The sequence below is a fragment of the Condylura cristata genome, unplaced genomic scaffold (assembly GCF_000260355.1).
Source record: "Condylura cristata isolate star-nosed mole 26May11 unplaced genomic scaffold, ConCri1.0 scaffold00001, whole genome shotgun sequence".
NCBI classification, from domain to species: Eukaryota; Metazoa; Chordata; class Mammalia; order Eulipotyphla; family Talpidae; genus Condylura; species Condylura cristata.
Genome location: NW_004567102.1, coordinates 26478416 through 26495625, shown reverse-complemented (window position 1 = coordinate 26495625; position 17210 = coordinate 26478416). Strand labels below are relative to the sequence as shown.

General features: G+C 36.8%; 1 protein-coding gene across 1 annotated transcript in view; it reads left to right on the top strand.

Annotated features, from left to right (window-relative positions):
- Positions 1-16425: 16425 nt before the first annotated feature.
- Positions 16426-17210, top strand: part of COL9A1 (collagen, type IX, alpha 1) — a 63208-nt gene continuing 62423 nt past the window's right edge. The window contains exon 1 of the mRNA XM_012720238.1: positions 16426-16502. The gene's annotated coding sequence lies outside the window, so the exon portion shown is untranslated. The remainder of the gene's footprint in view (positions 16503-17210) is intronic.

The following is a 17210-nucleotide window of genomic DNA, read 5'->3' as shown; positions in this document are numbered from 1 at the left end:
TTCCCTTAGGAATTCTAAAATTTATGGTATTTAAGGAATGTTTTCTAGCCCAAACCACCAGAAATTTCCAAACAGGCTCTGACACTGTGCCATTCAGAACATCATGACACTCTGGTTCCAAAAGGAAAAAAAAAATTACTAACTTCCCTCAAAGAAACATTTTTTTTCCAGTATAATTTATTAACACAGTTTTTTGTTCATTTTCCTCTCCATGATGAATTGAAGGTAAATGACTTATGATCGTAGAATACTAGAGTTAAAGCCAAATAGACTACTAATAAGCATATTATAGATATATACCGCAGTTTACTTTTTAATTTATATATTTTTTTATATCATTCTTCACTTTTATACAATGCATGTTTTATAACCTGTGTATAGTGCCCAAGAAATTCCCACCAACTCACCTGTGTACCATCACCTTAGTCCCTGGTGCTCTTCCCACTCCAGGGTTTTTATTCAATTTCCTCCTCTCCCTTCCCCCTGAAGAATGTCTCTGGTTTATAGTTACCAATAACAACAGGAGGTAACTATTTAAACTGTTATAAGTGTATACTGCAGTTTAAATAGTTACTCATCTCTTGTTATTACTGGTATATTTATCCCCATGATCTAATATGGAATGAGATGGGATAACATGCTATCTCTTTTGCAGGGTTCCCTGTCTATTCAAATTCTAATGGCGGAAATGAACTCTGTCCAAAAATCAGGATTGGCCAAGATGATTTACCAGGCAAGTAGCAGTGTATCATATTAAAAATTCAGGTTTTCTATGAATTTATCTGATATAGCCTTTTATTTTAGAAAGGTTGGGGAAAGTAATGAAATAAATCTCATGTTGGACTTTATTTTGTCTTCCCTTTTTACAGGGTTTGACTTGATATCTCAGTTCCAGATAGATAAGGCAGCTTCCAGAAGAGCAATTCAGAGAGTAGTAGGATCAACTCCATTGCAAGTGGCTTACAAATTGGGAAATAATGTAGATTTCAGGATTCCAACCAGGTAGTAAAATTTTTTTTTTTTGCCTAATTATCTGCCTCAAATACATTTTAACAAATGAAAAGCTATGCAATATTAGACATTCTTTTTATACTCAGTGTTTCTTGGCTCATGATTTTATTTAAAGATAAGGAATTTATTTACTTAAGTTTAATGCCTGAATATATGAATGCTCTTCTATGTAATTTACTCTACATTGTGGGTGGGGAGTAGAAGCACTGAGACTATTATACATTGATTCAGGATATGTTCTTAGTACTTTGCTCTCTGTTTTTCTATAATTTGTCTGGTTTTGACTGAAAGAACCTTCTGTGAAAAGTGCCAGAGGTTAAGCATAAATTTAACTAAGAATCACCACCTGTGGTTAGAAGACTTACAATGGTGCTGTTCAAGTATCCTGGTGCTGAAATAGAACCACACACCTAGTGTTTGGCTCCTACCAGGAACTGAAAAAAAGCAAAATTAGAATAATGGTAACAGAAGCCATAGCAATGATGCATATTTTAAAAAATCTCTCAAGTTTACTTATCTCATTTATGGAAGCTAAGTCTTTTATTGTTTAATTTTTTATATACAATGTGACCTTAATGTATATGTAAATACTGTGCCATAATATTGTTTGAGTGAGCTTTAGGGTTTAGTTTTCACATCACTCAAATATATTATATGTGACTATTACCATTATTAGATGTTTTAGTCCATTTCAAAATAAAATTAAGATTCTGTTAGTACATGAATAAGAAAATGAGATCTCTTATAGATATTAGGGTCTAGAAGTAAATGGTTAATTAGAATAGTAAAATAATTTTATAGAAACTAAATGTTATAAGGTTACAAAAATTCTGATTAATTGGAATATTCTCTTATAATACAATATTGAAGATATAAGTTCATATTTTAAGCATACAATATTTTATAGACAATCTAGACATACTATATTTTATAGATAATTCTCCAGAATGGAGTATACTATATAAGCTCTTAATAAATTTGCTCATTAACAAGACATCTCATCCTCATAAAAATGCTGGGTGGGGACATTATTCTTTATATTTTATGGGAGAGGAGAGTGAGAATAGGAATTTTAAATTATTTGCATAAAGTCACACATCTTTGAGGTGCTGGGAGGACTGAACGCCTGGCAGAATGTCTTTAGAGACTGTGGTTCCAACCCCCATTCTCTAGTGACACTGGACAACCAATCACATTTGGAAAGATTAAAAGCACAAAAATAGTTGTTGGCTTTATTTTACAGGTACAGTTGTTTATTTTTCTTTAGTAAAGTGATTAAACATGACATAAGAAACTCCTCTCCCATACCGAACTAATTTTCTCTTCTATATTTAAAGGTACAATTTGGATTGTTATTAGCTGTTAGATTTAGAGGTTAATGAACCTGAGGTCACATAGCCACTCTACATCTTTCTTATCTTTGTTTTTTTCTAAGTGCTGAGAGCTTTCACTAAATACTTTTCATAGGCTATGATCTATGTTCCATATCTCTACCTTTGTGACTCTCTGTTCCCACAAAAACTAAAAACTCTTGTTTTACAGACAAGACTTATTAATATATGAGAAAATAAGGAAGCAAGAAGTAGAGGGAAGTTGGAGAAAAGATATAAAGTGGAGAGGTGGAGAACAGGGATAGACTCCCAAATAGGTGATGGAGTTCATTCTTGGGAAAGATACTCAAGCTGTCTTTTCCTCAGTGCTCTCAGGTCAAATTAGGAATAATTATAACTATGTCATAGTGTTGTCATGAGTACTAATGCAGTGAATAGTAAAGGCTTGAACAGAGCCTGGCACACAGTGGTATTGTTTACTGTAAGTAGTGGTGAACTCCAGAATGAGAGGCTGTGTACAGATGGCAGTCTTTTCTTAGTAGATTTTTCCACAAGCCACCTTTCAAATCCTACTCATTCAGGTGGCAAGAAAGGCTGGGATTGGTATTTCTTTCAGAACACACAGGGATCGGACTGTCTTGATTTAAAAGGGTTTTATGTGCTGGGGAATATAAACTTTAAGAAAAGAAACTATGAATAGGTTCTTTATGGAAAGAAAAGGAGATTATGGCACATGGAGCTAATATGATATAGTAAAAATTTATCCTTATATATTTATTTTTTGAAGATCATGGAACTATTTTTTGCTGCTTCTTAAGAATATGAACTATTTAAATATACTAGTTTGATATTAGCAACTCATACTTACAAACATGCCTTGTTTATTTTCATATAATCTTTAGTTTTTCTTTGGGTTAAGGTCATAAACAAATGCTTCAAGGTCCAAAGACTTCTTATCTTTTATTCAAAACCTATGGTCTCCTTTTTAAGGTATTCTGGGCAGATTGTAACATAATGAAATAAATCATTTATAGATACAGCTTCCTTTAAATTATGTATGTTGTCAAGTTTACTTATCGCTGTGCATAGCATATTTGCAAGAATGGAATTCAAGTGCTCAAAAAAGACAAAGGGACTGACTGTTCTATAAACTGGACTTGTATGTACTTTTAAATGGTTTTAGGAATATTCAGACACACATCTATCTTATTAATTTGAGCACCGAAAGGGATTTTTTTCCTTTTACCATATGACATACATAGTAGCCAGTTTGAAAGATTAATACTATGATAATCTTGATTTTAATCTTCGAGTCCCTAAATGATGATGTTTGTATTTAATAAGTTCAGATTTTTAGTACGTTTGGTCTTTTAGTAGTTAGGCTTCAACAGAAGTAGATTCATTTAGTTGGCCCAGATCCAGGACACACTTTCCTCCAAGACTGAAGATGCGTCAGGGAAGACCTCATCATATGCTGCCAGAGAAAGTATTAAAGGAAGCAGCAATGACCCAGGTTTAGCTGGCTGATTGGAGAAACTGTGTTGGAGAAGAGAAATACGGACGGGTCACCTTTCCCTTCTCACACATCTAGTGGCGTGCTACAAGCTGCTAACTAACTGTCACACTTTGAACTCCTTGGAAAAGACAAAAGTTCTCACTGTGAAAGAGCTTCCCATTTCTGCAGTTAATGAGTCTCAAAATGCTTCTGTGGGTCTAGGGTACAATTGTGGAGGGGAATACCCAAGCAATCATGGCAATAATAATCTTAACATCTTACATTAAAATTAAAAAATTTAATAGCCGCCTTAATTAAATGGTTTCATAAACTGGCAGAGCTTATTTGGATTCCAAGTAATCTCTTCTTTCATTTATGTTGCCAAGAACTTTGCAAGAATGTGTTTCTTGGCTGAGATGAAATTACTGAACAGTAGCTCTTTAGGTAGCATAAATAGTGATATTGTTGGAATATCTGGCATTGGGGACCTTCCTTAGCTATGAAGGAAGGTTTTAGATTAATGTGTATTTAAGATGGAGCATTAAAAGTACGTGAATGATCTGGTCTGTGAAGGTCTTTATGAACAGTCATGAAAGAACAAACAGTACATAGTTTTTCACACTGTAGCTTTTCTGTAGGCCTAGAATCTAAAACAGCTTAATAAAAGTATGTGGTAATATGCATGGGTACAGAAAACAAATTTACATTTACTATTTAAAAATTTTACTCAGGCATTTATATCCCAGTGGACTGCCTGAAGAATACTCCTTTCTAACTACTTTTCGGATGACTGGAAGCACACTTGAAAAGAACTGGAGCATTTGGCAGATTCAGGATTCCTCAGGGAAGGAGCAAGTTGGCGTGAAGATTAATGGCCAAACAAAGTCTGTTGCATTTTCATACAAGGGACAGGATGGAAGTCTCCAAACTGCAGCCTTTTCGAATTTACCCTCCTTGTTTGATTCCCAGTGGCATAAGATCATGATTGGTGTGGAAAGAAATAGTGCTACTCTCTTTGTTGACTGCATCAGGATTGAATCATTGCCTATAAAGCCAAGAGGCCAAATCAATGTTGATGGCTTTGCTGTGCTGGGAAAACTTGCAGAAAATCCTCAAGTTTCTGTTCCGGTAAGTACAAAACAACATACTGTGGTAGATTAAGACAAATCAAGATTGCTAAAAAGTACCTGATATGTCTTCAATAGGCATATCCTCAATAATATGAATGTCTTAAACAATGAGCAATTATTCATTTTTTTAAAAATCATTCAAACAATTATATAAAAAGTGTTCAGTGTCTGTTTTGTGCATACCAAGTGGAATGGAGAATCTGAGAAAATTAAATAGAGGGCACCTGGCCTTGAAAAACTTAAAGTCAACTTGGAAGATGGTACATGCCCACATGGCACACCCAGAATCCTTATGAGGCAACTTAAAAGAAATCCATACCAGTGTGATATATATTGTGTATAAATAGCTAGCAAGAACAAGTAAGTTTAAGATGAGTGGAGGGTTCAATTAGTCAAGAATTCCATGCTTCTTAGAAGCAACAAATGTCAGCAATGAAATGAAAGGATCTGAATTTGCAAAAGAAGAAAAAAAGAATTTTAGCTGGAAGAAACATCATTAAAGAAGAAAGGAGTAGAGAACAAACAGACCACATTCAGTGATCTGAATCTGACTGGGTTGGATGAAATGTGTATGTGCAAATTGTGTGTGAATGTGTGTATGTGAGAGTGGTGTGGGATATTAATTGCTGAGTACTGAGGTTAGGAAACTATATGTCATCTGATAAACATGAATGAAAATTATATAGATGGCACATTTATGCATTTTAAGTAGGGTTCACATGATGTAGAAAAGTAAAAGATTTTAGAATTCTATTAATGAAATTTCAGTAAAAATACAAGAATTAAGGAATTATATAACACAATAATTGTGCCAACTAATATAGAGTTCTTTAATTTTGAACTGTTAAAGTTTCATTGTACAGTCTTTTAAAAAGATATTTTATAATATCATGACAGTGTATCTTGCCATAAACAAGACAGTTAGAAAGTGTACCTTGGAGGACAAGTGTTCCTTTGGGGGAACTTAAAAAATTGGGGCTCAACAAATAAACTATTGATGTCAACATATCTCCCTTTCTCATACAGAGTTGTTAAATTCTAGTCACAAAACTCATATCATGAAGTGTAACAGGGGGATACAACAATTTTGAATTGTTTCTGTGCACTTCTCCAAAGGCAAGAAAAAGGTTGTCAGGCATCTCAGTAATGGAATTGTTCAAGTAACTTATTTCAAGGGAAGAATTGTGATTAGTGTGAAGGGTAGTGTGAAATTTCTGCATTCTGTGATGGACGGGAAGCAATTTGTAACTGCCACATTGCTGCTATGGCTTGTAGACACTTGAGAGAGTATTTCTTCAACTAATGAGTAATCACACCTCAAGTGGCTGGGTTAGAAAGCCAATGGGACCACTGCTGTGCCATCTGGAATTTTGTGCAGCAAGATCTTTGTGATGGCTTGGAGTGGTATTCAGATAACCCTGAACTTCTATGATACTGGTGTCATTTCTGGAGCCTGAGTAAGAGGGAGGAGTCTTTAGAGTTCCTCCTTCCTCTGGTGAACATCATCATGCACTTATAAAACTGATTTATATGGTCATTAGACTTGAAACTATTTCATTATAATTTTGAGTGCTAGACACTGGGCTGCTCCAAAATGATAAGATTGCCAAACTGGTAGACTTGCCTCAGTATTACTTCATTAAATAATAATCTGGTCAACACTGTTATAGGTGATTGCGATGTTATAGGTTTCCACCTAGTGTCATTGCACATCACAGTGGAGACTGCTAGGATTATTATCTTCTGCTATATGCACAACTGTAAACTGGGGTACATTTTGCTTCTTTCTACCAAAGAGCATTTCAAAGTTAATACACTGTAGCTAATTTATAAGTATTGAAACAGGAATGAGCATTTTCCCCCTTCATACTGAATTCAAAGAAATACAAAAAACAAAAAAACAAAAAAATTGAACCCAAAGCTTCGTTAAAATTCCATGTTTGATGATATTGTGGTGGTAGTGACAAGTGAAGTAGATCGTGGTTACAGGCCAGGAGAGTCCTATTTACATCCATGAACAATGATACTGTCAAACTTATATTCATCAATTTCCACCCTGATTATGAGTATGAAGCAGAAAAGGTCATTTATGCTTTTGTAGATTCTTAATACCCTTAATACCACAATTTAAAGTTTCTAAAAAGGTTTCATTCCCATTAACTTATTTGATCCTTGAAATAGTTTTCTAAAATAGCAAGCACAGATAGGATTATCTTCATTTCTCAATTGAGGAAGTGACTTGACTTTGTAGGAAATGGTGTTAGGAATAAAATTTCTAATCTATTGTATCTTAGTTTCCTCTATGCTAACTAGCTTTCCTTTGAGAAAGATGCAACATATATAACCATATGTTGTTCCTTATAAAGCATCTTATTATTCTAGCTTTGAAGGATTTTATGATTTTTATAGCTTTTTAAGAATTTTCTTTGCAGGAAAAACAAGTAATTGTTTTAAAAGGAGGAAATTATACAGTACAAAACATGCCTGGGATGTTGATTTGACTTATCTATTAATTTAATAAACTTTCATTGTGTACTTGTATATTGAGTATACAGAGTTAAATAAGCCACAGATCTTGTCTTCTTTAGTCTCTTGAGAGTGAGGAGTTGAGATAAATAATGACAACGTCACAGGTAGGACCAGGAAGATAAATGGAAGCACATGGGAAAAGCTCTTTGCTAGATCAGGGGATGGAGATATAAGAGTGAAGTTCAAGGGTGTTTTCTAGAGAAGACAAAGTTCAAGAGGAATCCTAGGATGAATAATTATCCAGGAAAAGTTGAGGTTCAGTGCTTTAGGCAGACACTCTGATCTGGGGAATTTCCACATTTATCAATTCTCCCCTTTTCAAGCTTTATTAGTCTTCTCGCATCACCCCTCACTTTTATAAACTACAATCAAATATTGATAGACAACCCCCCCCAACCCCAACAAGTACCCATGTCCTTATTTCTATTTATGGCTTATCATTTGGTCAAGATGGCGAAAACTTGAAGTTGCTGGTAATTACTGAAGACCAGCAGCGACCACCCATTCTTAGAAGGCTGGGGGATGATGATGGTGGCCACCACAGATCCTGGGAGAAAGAAGGTGGCACTGGGAGGGCACGCTTGTCTCAGTTTGAGGCAGCAGATGTCTATTATTGCTTTGTGAGAAATTATAAATTAAAATAAAATGTTCCAATAGCAGGAAAACAGTATATTTTTCTTCTTGAAATTTGATTCATTCTAATCTATGACATTCAACACTCATTGAATACTTTTTTTCCTATGTTCAACATTTGCTTTTCTTTGGTAAATAAATCAAAAGCAAACACCCCTTATGAAGATATATTAACAGATGTCAAAAGGTAGTCTTAGGAACTGTGTGATAAAAAAAAAAATGCAGTAGAAAACAACACTTGATGGAACAGTAATGCTAAAAGATTCACTTACACTGTACTCTTTGTGACTCCCCTATCTATGTGATCTTTTGTCCCTTTCCCTTTTTCTAAATTGGAAAAAGGAAGCAATTTCAAGAGGTTTTCATAAAGTTTGCTATAGAGCTGCTCACATGGTTTTCAACTCAAATACCTTCTCATCATTCATAGTTATTTAGTGGGCTCAGAGTATTTTATATTTTTTCCCAATATGCTGCTATACTATATGTTAGTTTGATTTTAAAGCAATAAATCCCATATTTTCTATTCTCCTTTGTGCTCATATTTTAGGATGGTGCTATTTATTCCACTGCAAAGCTCTGTTTCTTGGCAGCATACCATAAAAACATGTTATTTTATGACAGGTTCTTTATTGTTTGTTGTCAGCATGATTGCCTAGGAGAGTTATTTGGTACAGCTCTATTAGAAAACCGACTTAGCTTTTTTCCCTTTTCAGGGATGCACACTGGGGTTTAATCTTGTTTGAGGAAAGATAACCCTTTACATAGCTTTACAAATATGTGACTCAAGCCCTTTTTCTATTTATAAGTGCATATCCCAAATAAATGAGTGTGGAAGATGACTGTAGACAGGTAATATGTTCCTAAAAGCATATTTCAAATATGTTGCCATGCCATTTTTGTTAAATCCAAAGCAAATGTGAGAGCAAATAGAAAAAAAAAAAAACAGCGAGACTGTTGACGAAGTTATCTGTTCTTTTCTCTTTTCCACAGAATTAAGTCATACTAACCTTCAAATGTAAAAACAATAAAAGTTTAGTGAATGATAACTTGGAAAAAATCAGTTATAAGGTTGTGATTAATACTATTTTTAGTACTTAAGAAATATTGTGGAAAAGTACTGTTTTTAGCAATTTAAGAAGTATATAGTATCTACTTTGCATAATATTTAAACTATTGTTTGCTTGTTAAATTATTTTTGACAAGTAATTTTATAAATACTCTCTTACCCGGGGGTAGTAAGTAAACAGACACAAAAATAGTAATGTTACAGATGTATAGGAAATACATTTTGGCAATAAAAAGCAAACACACAAAAGAGTACCTAGCACAGGTAAAACCATGACGGGGGAAAGGACCATGGATGACTAAAACAAAACCAAATGATGGTAAAACTTGCTTTTAATGAAAAAATTGAAGCACTACATATTTTTTTATTGGCTTCAGCTGCGCCCAAGTTGTAAGAAAAATGAGTGCTATTAGTTTTTCTATTTCTGTGAAAAATGTATATGGGCTGAGATCATAAAGACATTTTTGATATGAAGACTGGATGGCTACTACACAAGGGATTAATCTCTTCATGTTAATCTCTGTATGTTTAGTTTCTTTGGCTTAGTGTCAGTAGACACTAAGTAGACATGGGCTTTCAAAGCTGGAGGAAACTTTGAGTGTATATAATTCAAAACTCTCAGTTTACCTGAGAAGAAATGCAGACCCAGACAATGGCCTTAATGAAACAAGTTATTATCAAAGAAAGCAAATACAATTCATTCTTGCTTCACTGTATTTCTTATTTACTTTCACATAATAATTCACTAACACCCAACAACTATATTTTAACTATCTGCTAAGTTAAAGCAATTAAAGCTGCAGTGTAGCTTACATTCATTCTGGAAACTGGAGACAAACACAAATAATTAAATGAGCAAATGTACAGTATTCCAAGGGGTCATAGAGATGTTGGAGAAAAGTAAAGTAAGAAATTGGAGTGTCTGGGAGAGGGCCTCCTTGAGAATAAAGTCAGCTAGCAGAAAACTGGAGGCAAATGGAGTATAGCTATCTGGGAAAGTAGGGTTTTGAGAAGAGACTATGGATTTGAAAGAACAGTGTTGGCTGGTGGTTGTATACTCTATTTGAGGAGCAAACAGAGACCCAAGGGGCTTCAGTGAGACAGAGAAGTAGGCAAGAAGACAGGAGATGCAATGTGATGAGGTGAGGGTGGGGTACTGTGTGATCATGTTATGAGGTGGGAATCTGTCAAATGGTTTCAACATGTTCTCTTCTTTTAGAAGTATTGCTTTGGTTGCTATCATGACCATACAGTGTAACAGGGGAGAAGGGCAGGATACTTGGGGCATCTTAGGAAGCTACTGCAATACTTCCTGCAGGGATGGTTTTGGTCTGAAACAGGGTGGCAGTGGTACAAAGTGGTCAGGTACTGATATATAAAATAAATAGGCTTTGAAGTATAAAAGGAGAATCAAATTTGACACTGGTACATCTGGTGGGAGTAGTTGGAAATAGAGTTCTAATTATAGAGATGGGAAGGGTTGTGGAAAGGGCAGGTATCAGCAAGAGTATCAGGAGTTGATTTAGAATACCTGAGTTTGGCCAGAGATTTGATAACTAGTAGTGATCAAAATGAAGACACTGAATAGAGAGCTAGATCTGTTCTGGAGTTAAATTCCTGGTCCCACTGGGAATAAAACTTGGGCCTTGCCAACATATATATGATACTTAAAACTATGATACAAAATGAAGTCACTGAGAGGTGAGTATAATAGGGTAGTCTTAGAACTGAACCTTGAAACAATCAACATTGAGAGGTTTCTGAGGTAAGACAGAGCTAAAGAGACTAAGAAGAGCAACTGTAATCTAGGTGAGAACCAGGAGACTGGCAGCCTGACAGAAAAGGGAAACTATTTGAAGGAGGACAAGATGGCCAACTCATTCCAGTGCTGTCTCTACGTCAAATAGAGATTATGAAACCAGAGTGGGTGATTTTGAGAGAAGACCCATAGGAGCTTGGGTATGAAAGTCCAATTGGAAAGGGTTCAATAGAGAATGAATGGAAAGGGGAGGAAAATAGACAGCCCTTTTGAGTTTTGTATGCAGAACAGAAAACAGGATGGCAGTGAAGCAGGCTGCGGCATGAGAAGAGGATTTTTTTTTTGTTAGCAATAATTTAGGATGATTTACTATAATTATGAGTCTAACACTTCCTGATCCTCTATTATAGTAGCCTCCTCTGCCTCAAAGGAACAGCCACTTAGTATCACATGAATATCCCTGAGATGTCCTTTTGTATTAGGTCACCTCTCCTCACTCCACCCCTGTTGAGGAAAAATTTTTGATGACAATTCAGTAGTTATCTAACCAGTACTATTCCAATTCCTTAGGATCAGGACCCAGGTCAGGGGTAAATCTGATGTCCACTCTTTGCCAAAGCAAGCCTGGTCTTTTCTCTATACATTATTTCCCACACTGGTGACTTGTTACCTCTTCTCTTTGGGACTCATAATTTTGCCCTCTCTTCTTTACTTATGAAAATCTCAATTGTTCTGCAAGACCCCACTCACATGCTACATGGTATATCATCCCAGAGTTAATGATCTTAGCTAAGACTATATCTACCTTGTGGCACATGGATGTGTTATGTAAAGATATGCTGAATTATAAAAATGAGTAAATGATTATATGAAAGATCTTAGGTTCTAAGTCTCCTGCACTCCTGTTAGAATTTTACTTCTATTTTTGCTATGATTCCAATGGGTGTCACCTACTCAGACTGGGCTACATTCCAAACACAATGCCTAGATTTGCATTGCCTCGTTTCTATATAGTGGGGAAATTTTTGACTTTGAGGAGTTTCATTATAGAAGGTCCCTTATGATGGTAGGAACCGACATTTCATCATAAAGTAAAAAGAAGCATAAGATCTGTGAATTTAACTTTCTTTAAATCTTTATTGCCATCTCTCCTGCTAAACATTTATCTCTGACAAACTAGCTCTTAGACATTTTATACTTGTAAAGTATAATCATAATTTAGCTTGTAAAAATGAAACCTTGTGCCATTCTTATTCATACTGAGCCAACTTCCATGGTTTTTCATTAGAATTCTTTCTTAGTAGGATAAAATAGTTATTTGCTATTATTTTTTGTTTAGTTCTTATGTGGGACTTACATTGATGTTATTTTTCTCAATACCTTAGCAAAATAAGTAAAAATCACTAGCTCTATTAAGTATAGAGTTGGGTTATAATTCCTTGTTTTAATATATTGTGAGCTAACAACTACTCTAGCTTAATGCTCTAGAAAAAAAGAACTGGATAATGCCAAACTTGTACCTTACTCACAAAAACAAGTTTTTCTTGAGACAATGGAGATATATTTTATGTTGAGAAGAGTTAATTGTGCTAGGGCATTCATATTCAGTTTAATGGATTAACTTTTAATTTTTTTTATTTAGCTCTTGTATTGTTCTAAAGTCTTTCAAAACATAAACTCATTCTGGGGGGAGGAGATATTTGGTTTCTTTAGAATGTTCCTTTAGTTTTTAGCTCATATTGCGGCTTTAAAAATGCTCACTCACTGAAGGACTAGATAGAAATATTTGCTACATACATTTTATCAGTGGTATTCAAAGAGGAAGATGATTCCATGTATGAAAATGAGAAATGTGTGGAAATCAGCATTTTCAATGTATAATGAAAATGACTTTTACTGAGGGACTCTGCCAATCTTGCTTCAAAATAATTAACATGCAAATTGGAATTCATATTTCTTGCCAAATGGTTGTATAGATGATTATTAGTGTGTAGGTGGTGTTTATGCGGATGCACAGATGTGTTCAGAAACCTCTGATCTATGTGTCGATCTAAACAACCCAGTCTGTATTCACAGATGAATCACATTTCACTCCCCCATTATCCTATGCCACAATTTCATCCTGCATATATAAACAGGTGTACCAGTTTTCCAGAAAGAATTACATTTTTGAAAAAAACAACCTAAAAATTTACTTTGCATTTGCAATAAGTAACTTTAATGAACTATCTGCATGAAGAATATAGGTGTCCTGTCTAGGCCAATAAAATTTCTCAAGGTGATTAGTTTGAATTATTTTTGAGAATCAAAATATCAGACACATACAATGCATGTCCACTTTGAGTTATCAATTCACAAGGGACTCAATGAACAAATTATATGAGTGTTCCCTTTTATTTTGATAGTTTGGAAGGAGAGACATCTTTTCTTACTCAGATAAAATTTTTACCTGCTCATTGAAGAAAAAAGAATTATAGTTCTCATTCCTATTTATTATTTTATTATGCACATGAATATAAAATTCACATGGAAATCGTTCTCAGATTTTGGAGTAAATATTAGTATTTTGCTTCTGGATTTGTTTCCGTAACAAGCATGTAAATAGGGAATGATTAAAATTTTTATGAACATTTCTTAGTCTAGTTCTGGTGTTTTCTAGCAGATGTTGAAAAAGCAATTTATGGTCTTCAAATAGGATGTATACTTATTTTAGGTAATGCTGGTTTACATCAATGTATGTATTTTGGAAGTACAGAACCTCCCATTTAAGCATCAAACAGTTGGGGGGGGGGTCTCAATAGGGTGATAGAAACTCTCTAACCTTATTTTAGAGTTGGGCACATTTGGAATGCCAGCTCTGCCTTGTACTAACTATGTGACCTATGATCTATGGCTTAACATCTCTACTTTACTTACCCATTTATGAACTTCAAAGAGTTGTTTGAAGTATAGTCAGGTATTTGGTGTCATTAAGGAAAAATTGTTCCATTCCTTTTTTGTCTTCCTTTTCAAATTTCTACTGTAGTTTAGAACAAAATGCATTAAAATCCTTCTTACGCCAACAAGACTTCTTTAATACCAACAAACTGTTTGATTATGGTTATTCTTTAACTGAAAACAATGTATGGTTTGGTAGGCAGTTTTTTTTTTTTTTAATAAAAGGTCAGTTTACTATTGAATAACTCACATCATGAGTATACAGGTCAGCACAATTTTCACACAATTTACAGATAACTTTCCCTCTTAAAATGTCTTGATTTAGCTGCTTACTTTCTTTTCATCCCATTTAACTTTCTCAGATGACTTTGTTTTCTGGGGAAAAGAAATAAATGGACTAACTTTCTTTATGGGTACAAAAGAAGTACTTCATCCTTTCTCCAATTCTGATCTCCCTTAACTCTGATTGTTTCCCTAACATTAGAAAAACATATTTAACTTAACTTGAGCTCCATCAGCTCTAACCTCCATTTGGCTGGGGTGATGCAGTACAAATCACTATTGGATAAGAGAAAAGATAATATTGGGGACTTGGCTACTTAGGTAGATATATACATAATGCTAGGAGGATCACTTGACCAAAAGGTTTATTCGAAATGCCTAGCAAGGAACTTCCTCAGCTTAATGGGTTGGCATGGTGCAGGGTGGCAGGTTTCTTGTGTGGTACATAATTTCTTTTTTTTACCTGTTGCCTGAGGATTTTAGATTTAGATTTGGCAATTCTTCCCTTGCTTTATTTCTTCCCAGTTTCCCTCTTCTTTTTTCTCTTAGCACCTGCTAAAATATAAGTTGAGAGAATTCATTTGAATTTCAAGCGTTGAGAAAATGTAAATGTATCTTCAGCCTATGAGCACAGTTAAATATCTTTTATTATTTGTTTTCTTTCCTAAGTCCTAGATTTCCCTTTCATACTCTCTACTTCTAGTCTGTCCTAACCATTTTAAGTCATGTCCTCTCCAAAGAGTGTGTCCTCTCTAGCTTGCAAATTTCTTCTAGAGCCAGATTTTCATTCACCTACTTTCTCCCTGTATGCCACCTTTTGACTGCATTTGTCTCTATTTTTTTTAATTTATTTTTTTAAAAAGATTTTATTTATTTGTGCATACAGAACTGGGGTACAGGCCAGAGGTGCAGGGGCAGTGAAAGGATTCACCAGAGACAGAGAAGGGAGCAGAACAGGCAGATCAACAAAGTACACTGTTTAGGGGAGCGGGCAGGTCAGGAGAGGTCTGCCGCACCATGTGGTCACCTGGGGGGGGGGGCAGGCAGGGATCCAACTCTTGAGGAAGTGGCTTTAGGTTCTTAGTGCTGTGCTTTAACTCACTGCGCCACCAGGGAGGGCCCATTTGTCTCTATTTTTAACTGCATAAATGCAGTGCATCTGTTTGGGGAGAACAGGCTTACCCAATAGGCCTAAATTCTACTCCAGACTTTGACACTTATCGGGTTGTGATTTATACAGTTCTTTGTTCTCTCTGCACCTCATTTTAATAGAATCTACCTCTTGAGGTTGTGGTAAGGACAGAAATAAAAGTCAGTGCCAGTGGTCTGTGTAGTGCCAAGGACTATGCTGGAGAAATGCAGAGCTACAGACACCTACATGCAAAGATGAAGAGAAACTGGGAAGGATGCCAGTCAATTTCCATTGGAAATATGTTTTCAAGGAACGAAAGTTAGGCTTCCTGAGATCAGCCAATTCAAGTTGGTCTCCAGTCACTTAACAATTAGACTACAGTCATAGACTCATCTCTCTCTTAAAAGACCTATTTCTTGTCCTTTAAAAGAACCTGAATATGCCCTTGTTTTTCTCAAGTTTGAACTTCAATGGATGCTGATCCATTGTGACCCACTGCGACCCAGAAGAGAAACTTGCCATGAGCTGCCAGCCAGGATAACGGTGAGTCCCTTGATCACCTGCAACAGCCACTGCCACCCAGCTTAACTTCTTCTTTTCCACCGCTGCCCCTCCCCCAACTCTTACCTCCCCATATCTCTAAACAGTCCAGGCTCCAAGCATAAGGAATAGGTTGACCTCAATCAACCTTTAAGGGCCTAGAGCCTACCTTCTCTTCTGATAAACATCACTCCAGAATATAGGGTGGGGGTCCACTCCCCGCTGCTCTCTGTAGCACCCGGTTACCTGAGGCCACCCAGGGCACAGCCAGAGGCTATGCTGGAACTGGGGTGGTGGAGGCAAAGCCACACATTCAGACTTTGCCTGTGCAGCTGCAGGGAAAGGGTTAAGGGGGACTGTTGTCATTCTATCCGAGCTCCCAGCCCCCGCAAGCTCTCCTCCAATCCCCAGGACCCTCTCCAGAACCATCCATAAATAGGAGGAACTTAATACTTCCCTAGCCCCATTGGTTTTACAATTACAACTCCCGGGGGCTCTTTTTGTGGGTGGCAGTTCTGGAAGCCTTCTGGAGCAGCAAGAGACTGTGTCCTGCCAGGGAATTAGCAGAGGGCAGCTGATATGGCCTGGACCGTGTGGGACCTCAGAGCCCTAGGGTTGCGGCTGCTACTGTCAGGGCTTTGCTTGTGCGCTGCTCAAGTAAGTTATGGCTAGTTTGGGGGATAGGGTACAGGGCACCTTCTAACTTTCCCCCCATCTTTTCTTCTCCAGCCCAGCCAGACTACCGAGGAGGTAAGTTGGGAGGAAAGAAAGTGCTTGCATCTTTCAAGAGCATGCAGGGGGGCCAGCCTTCTGGAAGCAGGAAGCAGAGGGGAAGGGGCCCCATGTGCAACGTTCCTCCATCCTTCTGCACCTGCCCTGGTGGGTGCGGTCAGAGTCTGGGGCCCGAGATGACGCCTGGGCAGGGCATCTTCCCTCCTACTTGGGTCCTAACACTGCAGTTTCAGGCGCTGATGGCTGTCTGTAACTTGGTTTAAATTTTTAGTCTGGTTCTTACCTCCCCAAAGGCTCTTTGGTGCGCGTCTAAAGCGGGCCTTGCAGGAGCAGGCGGGGGAAAATGGCAAACGGCACTAAAAACGCACTCTCGAGCTCCTCCAGCCTGCGGTGGCCTTGCTGAACTCTGAGTTCTGCCAGCGTGTGGTGCCAGTGGCTGGGGGTTTGGACCGCGAGGCTCTGGCTCACTTCAAAATTTCAGCAACTTCCCAATGGCTCTGGTGTCTTCTCCCTCCTTTGCCTGGGAGGACTTGGAGGGGCGGGTGAGCCCCAGGCGGTTTGAGGTTTCACTTACAAAGACCCTATTGTAACCTGTCTGGTCCCTGAAGTGGAGAAAAAAACAAGGTTGTTCTT